The sequence below is a fragment of the Mus pahari genome, chromosome 13, assembly GCF_900095145.1.
Source record: "Mus pahari chromosome 13, PAHARI_EIJ_v1.1, whole genome shotgun sequence".
In the NCBI taxonomy this organism is placed as follows: Eukaryota; Metazoa; Chordata; class Mammalia; order Rodentia; family Muridae; genus Mus; species Mus pahari.
In genome coordinates this window covers 56,981,047-56,986,526 of record NC_034602.1, presented here as the reverse complement: position 1 = coordinate 56,986,526, position 5,480 = coordinate 56,981,047, and the positions used below count along the sequence as shown (strand labels likewise).

Below are 5,480 nucleotides of genomic sequence, written 5' to 3'. Positions count from 1 at the left end.
AAGAAAAAAAAGAAAGGAAGGAAGGAAGGAAGGAAGGAAGAAAGAAAGAAAGAAAGAAAGAAAGAAAGAAAGAAAGAAAGAAAGAAAGAAAGAAAGAGAGAGAGGAACCATAGCCATATCAAAGATGGAGGGATGAAGTCAGGGGACACTGGACATCTCTTCTATCACCTGCTCCTAGTCTGCCCCCCAAAGGCCAGAGATGATAATGGAGCCCTCTTTTCTGGAATCTGGTGTGTTCCTGTGGTCGACAGACTCATGAGCCTGCCACCCTTAAGGCTGCACTTGGTTTGTGGTCTCTGTGAGCAACGTAATATCATGGTGCCAAGGTGTCCCTGGTTTCTCAATAGCTCCAGGCCTTCCCAGCAAGGCTGCCAACAGGCTGCTGGCACTGTAGACATTCTTCCACCTCTGGTGATTCAGAGGCTGTGAAAGCTAAGGGGACATCTGGGAGAGCGCACTGTGCCCACCAAGGGGGCTGCTGGTCATTTCTTGGGCCTGTTCGATTTCTCAAGAAAAAGGCGAGCAGGCATCTTCAAACCTCAGTTCCCTCTGGGGAGGAAAGAGGCTATCAGAACTTCTCTCCTGGGTTTATTGGGGGTTGGGGGAGGGCGTTGCACAAGTCTAGCACAGAGCCTGCCACCTGGCAGCTTAGGGATAAATTGTGCCCATTTTTATAAACCCCATCTTAAAACCAAAAGCCCCAAAGGGACGAAACCACTCCAGGGAAGCAAAGCAGAAAACCCAGCGCCTGGACCCTTTGGTCTATAAGTTGAACAAAAGATGTCTTTGTGTGACCTTTTCCATCCTTCTAGGTAAAAGAGGAAGCAAAGATACGGTTCTAGTGTTGCAGCCCACACTGTCAAAGGGGAACATGTGGCGACTGGATCCGGGATCCTACCAAGAACATGGCAAGGATAGGGTGAGGATCCAAGCCCCTCTATTGGGCACTTCTGGTGCCAGAAGTTTGCAGCTTTGGTCTGAGTGATTTAAGACATGTATGTGTAATGCTGGGTGGGAGGGCCCTGGTGGAGCAGAGGGGAAATTTTCCATTCTTACTTCGGCTTCCTCACTAGTATGTTTGAATGAACAAAAAGAATAGAGTAAGGCAGGCCACAGTCAGGAACTGGACAGCCATGGGACAGAGACGCAGAGTGGGAAAAAGATAATGGAGTTAAAATCCTGATCCCTGGGGTTCTGCAGCTGGGGAAATCCTAACCGACGTACCTTCCTCCCTCCAGATAGAGGCCCAGTGGATGGTGCCTAGGTCCACAGCTGATGAGGCTGGATCTCCCCACTTAAACCCTCTTTGAATACCCAGGGACTAGGAAGAAGACCGTCAGAGAGAAGAGCCTAGCAGGAAGAAAAGAAAAGGTCATTTTTAGCCAATTCTCAAGTGCTATGATTGGCTTAGCTGGCCCTGGGGTGATCCGTGAAATGAAGGGAAACCTGACTCCAATAACTGCTGCCAGGAGAAGCCTTGCGGGTGGAAGCCAAGCGTTCAAATAAGAGGCGAAGTTGAGCAAGCATGGCAGCGCTCCAGGCGCTGGAAGGGACCAGATGCACCTGTCCATGTACTGAAGCATGACGGGACTCGGGCAGGCCTGACCCCAACGGAAGAGGAGGGAGAGGAGGGCAGAGCCACGGCCTTGTCTGGAAAAGCCTGCCAGGATCTCAAGCCTTTTCTAACTTGAGTGTAAGCATCCTGCCTCAGGATCTCAAGAACGAGGCTAGAGACCCCGCACTTCCACACGCATCCCCTATTTGTCCCCTAATACACAAACAGTGTCTTTACAGAGGGTAAAAGGCAGAATGACAGAAATCATGTAAGTCTGGAGCACTCAGTCACTAAGATCAATGGTCACTGGCCTGGGCTACCCAGCAAGATCCTGTGCCAAAAATAAAAAATAAGCCCATGAACAAAGATGGTGACTGTGGTTGGTGATGGTGGTAGGATCTTAGACACATCATGTCTGCCGTCTTCCTTTTTTTTTTTTTTTTTCTGGTTTCTAAGTTGCTTCTGCGTTTCCTTACTGATTCTGAGAGCGAGCCTTGAATAAATTCCCCTCCAATCATTATTGGCCAGTAGCCAGCACGGCTGACACAGACTCAATCTTACCTGCAACAGGAGAAGCCGAGGCATTTTTTTAGGAGGCGGGCACTCCCTCTTGGAGGAAAACACACTCCATGGAAGGTAGAAAAACTCACGCATCCCATGTTGAGAAGCACATCTGAAAAAGCACCGGTCGCGCTTGCTAGTAGAATGGCTTATGCAACGCCGGGAGAGCAATTGGCCAGATTGGCTGCAGTCCTGTGTTGCTGTGCTCCACTGAGCTCAGACCTCTGCTCAAGTTAGAGGTTCAGAATCAAGGCCAGGGTCACCGGGCTAACCAGGGAGCAAGCGTCCGGAAGTGATGGAGCAGGATAGGTTATGAAATGCTGAGAAGAAAAGGAGCACTGGTTCCTTTTGGGGACGAAGCCTGAGATGCTTTGATTATAAAATCTGCACCAAGAACTTACCCGGTCCCATAAGCTTCCGTAGAACACCGAGGGCCAGAGCTTGCAAGCTTCTTCCTGATAGGAACACAGGAAGCAAGCCACCCTAAGATTTATAAAAGGTGCTAAGAAAGATAGAGAGTCATACTCCATAATTTCTGCAAATAACCACAATAAAAATAGATGGTGGGTTGGAAATGTCCGTGGGTCTCCTTTCGAGGCCCTAGGATCCCCAATCCCTCTTAGCAAGAACCAGGGGTTCATTCTGCTTCCTTTCCCTCCCATAGTGCTATGCAGCTCTTTCCTTCCTTCCCTCCTTTCTTTGTTTTTGTCCTCTTTCTTTCGTTCTCTCTTTCTCTCTTTCTTTCTTTCTTTCTTTCTTTCTTTCTTTCTTTCTTTCTTTCTTTCTTTCTTTCTTAAGTTTATTGATTGATTGATTGATTGATTTAATGTATGTGAGTACACTGTAGCTGTCTCCAGACACACCAGATGACGCCATCAGATCTCATTACAGATGGTTGTGAGCCACCATGTGGCTGCTGGGATTTGAACTCAGGACCTCTGGAAGAGCAGTCAGTGGTCTTAACCACTGAGTCATCTCTCCAGTCCCCTTCTCTCCCCCCCCCCCCTTTGAAGACAGGGACTCATTATGTAGCCCAGGCTGGCCCGGAAGCCCCCTGTAGACCAGGTAGGCATTCTGGGATTGAAGATGGGCGACAGCACACTCAGCACGCTGGGATTCTTGCTGCCCCTCCATCCTACCCCAAATGCTGTGGGGTAAAAACTCATTCTAGCTTCCCCCAAGGACAACCCCATCTCCACTCTTTTAGGGATTCCCCTTTTAAGAACTCTGGAAAACAGAGTGGAGAGATGCCTCAACTATTAAGAGTTCTTGCTACTCTTGCAGAAGACTGGAGTTTGGTTCCCAGCACCCATGTCAGATAACTCATAACTCCTTGCAACCTAAGCTCCCACAGATCCCATACCTTCTTCTAGTCTCTGGGAGTACGAGCCCTCCTGACTTGAGTTTGGTCCCTAGAACACAAGAGCAGGGAGAGATAAATACGCAGAAACTGACTCCTTTCCTCTAGCTTTCTCCTCTCATATTCTGGGACTTCTTGCCTAGGGAACAGTGCTGTCCACAATGGGATGTTGTGGTCGGTTGACGATGCCTGGCCCATAGGGGGTAACACTGTAAGGAAGTTTGGTCTTGCTGGAGGAAGCATATAGCACTGTCGGGGTGGGCTTTGAGAGCCTCATCATGGCTGAATGTGGAAAACAGAGTCCCCTTCTGCTGCCTGTGGATGAAGATGTAGAACTCTCAGCTCCTCCACAACTGTGGCTGCCTGGACACTGCCATGCTTCCTGCAGTGACAATAATGAACTGAACCTCTGAAACTGTAAGTCAGCCTCAATTAAATGTTTGCCCTTATAAGAGTTGCCTTTGCCTTTAATCCCAGCACTCGGGAGGCAGAGGCAGGCAGATTTCTGAGTTCGAGGCCAGCCTGGTCTACAGAGTGAGTTCCAGGACAGCCAGGGCTACACAGAGAAACCCTGTCTCGAAAAACCAAAAAAAAAAAAAAAAAAAAAAAAAAAAGAGTTGCCTTGGTCACAGCAATGAAACTGTAACTAAGACAGAAGTTGGTACCAGGGACTGGGGTATTGCTGTGATAGTCCCGACCATGCTTTTGTTTGGAGAAACGTGGGTTTGGGGACTTTGGAAAGCACTGGGATGCTTTAAGTGGGGCTTAAGGGGCCATCCTAGTAGGAAATGGAAGACATTGGTGATGAGGGTAATTTGAACCATGGAAGCCTGGCTCTAGAGGTTCCAGAGGAGATTTTTAGTATGGGGTCTTGAGACTGCTTTTGTGATATTTAGGTGCAGAACATGGCTGCTTTTTTGCCCTTGCCTGAAGAGTCTGCCCGAGGCTTAGGTGAAGAGACTCCGATTAATTGCATTGACCAAGGAGGTCTCGAAGCAACCCAGTTTAGACTCGGTGATGTAGTTTACTCTCATGAAGAACATTTTGACGGAGTGTAGCAAGCTTAGAAAGGAAAAATACAAAATGTGGGGTTCAAATAACAAAGAGGCACCAGGAAGTAGAATGGAGCAGAATCCTCTGTTCACAAATATAAACAGATTAAGGGAGTGGTGACAAGTTGACATTGGAAACTAAGTATCACGCCACTTATAAGTGGAAAGAAATCAGTGAAGCTGACCTCTGACCCTCCGTGGTTCCTGTGGTGTGTCTGGAAGCACAGCTGCACCAGAGTAGCAGTTCATAAGTTCATAAGTGGCATCCCATGTTGTTGGTTCTACAGCAGCTTGTTGTGGGGACTGTCTTACCTCTGCTAATGATTTTGTAAAACTATTGAAGCTCTCCACTGGGTAGCCCAAGCTGGCCTCAAATCTGTGGTCTTCCTGTCTCAGCCTCCCCAGTGAAGGATTATAAGCATGTGTGAGAATATTTGGTTTAAGAATCATGTTTCTTAAGATGGCTCAGGGGTTAAGAGCACTGACTGTTCTTCCAAAGGTCCTGAGTTCAACTCCCAGCAACCACATGGTGGCTCACAACCATCTGTAATGAGATCAGATGCCCTCTTCTGGTGTGTCTGGAAACCGCTATAGTAGATTTATATAAGTAAGATAAATACATCTTTAAAAAACAGCACAGGACAAGGAAGCAGGCTGGGTTACTTTTTTTTTTTTTTTTTTTGTTTTTTTGAGACAGGGTTTCTCCGTGTAGCCCTGGCTGTCCTGGAACTTACTTTGTAGACCAGGCTGGCCTCGAACTCAGAAATCTGCCTGCCTCTGCCTCCCGAGTGCTGGGATTAAAGGCATGCGCCACCACGCCCGGCTCCGGGTTACTTTGAATTTAGAGACATGATCTGTAGATAAGGATAGCCTTGAATTTCCTAGGAGCCAGGGATAACCTTGAACTCCTGGTTCTTCTGCTTCTACAGAAGAATGGAGTTGGGAGCAACTG

General features: G+C 47.9%; 1 long non-coding RNA gene across 1 annotated transcript in view; it reads right to left on the bottom strand.

Moving 5' to 3' along the window:
- LOC115065209 overlaps positions 1-2,232 on the bottom strand; it is a 6,488-nt gene extending 4,256 nt beyond the window's left edge. The window contains exons 1-2 of the long non-coding RNA XR_003844994.1: positions 2,117-2,232; positions 1,225-1,350 (exon numbers count right to left, since the gene is read on the bottom strand). This is a non-coding gene — a long non-coding RNA (uncharacterized LOC115065209). The remainder of the gene's footprint in view (positions 1-1,224; positions 1,351-2,116) is intronic.
- Between the last annotated feature and the right edge of the window lie 3,248 nt (positions 2,233-5,480).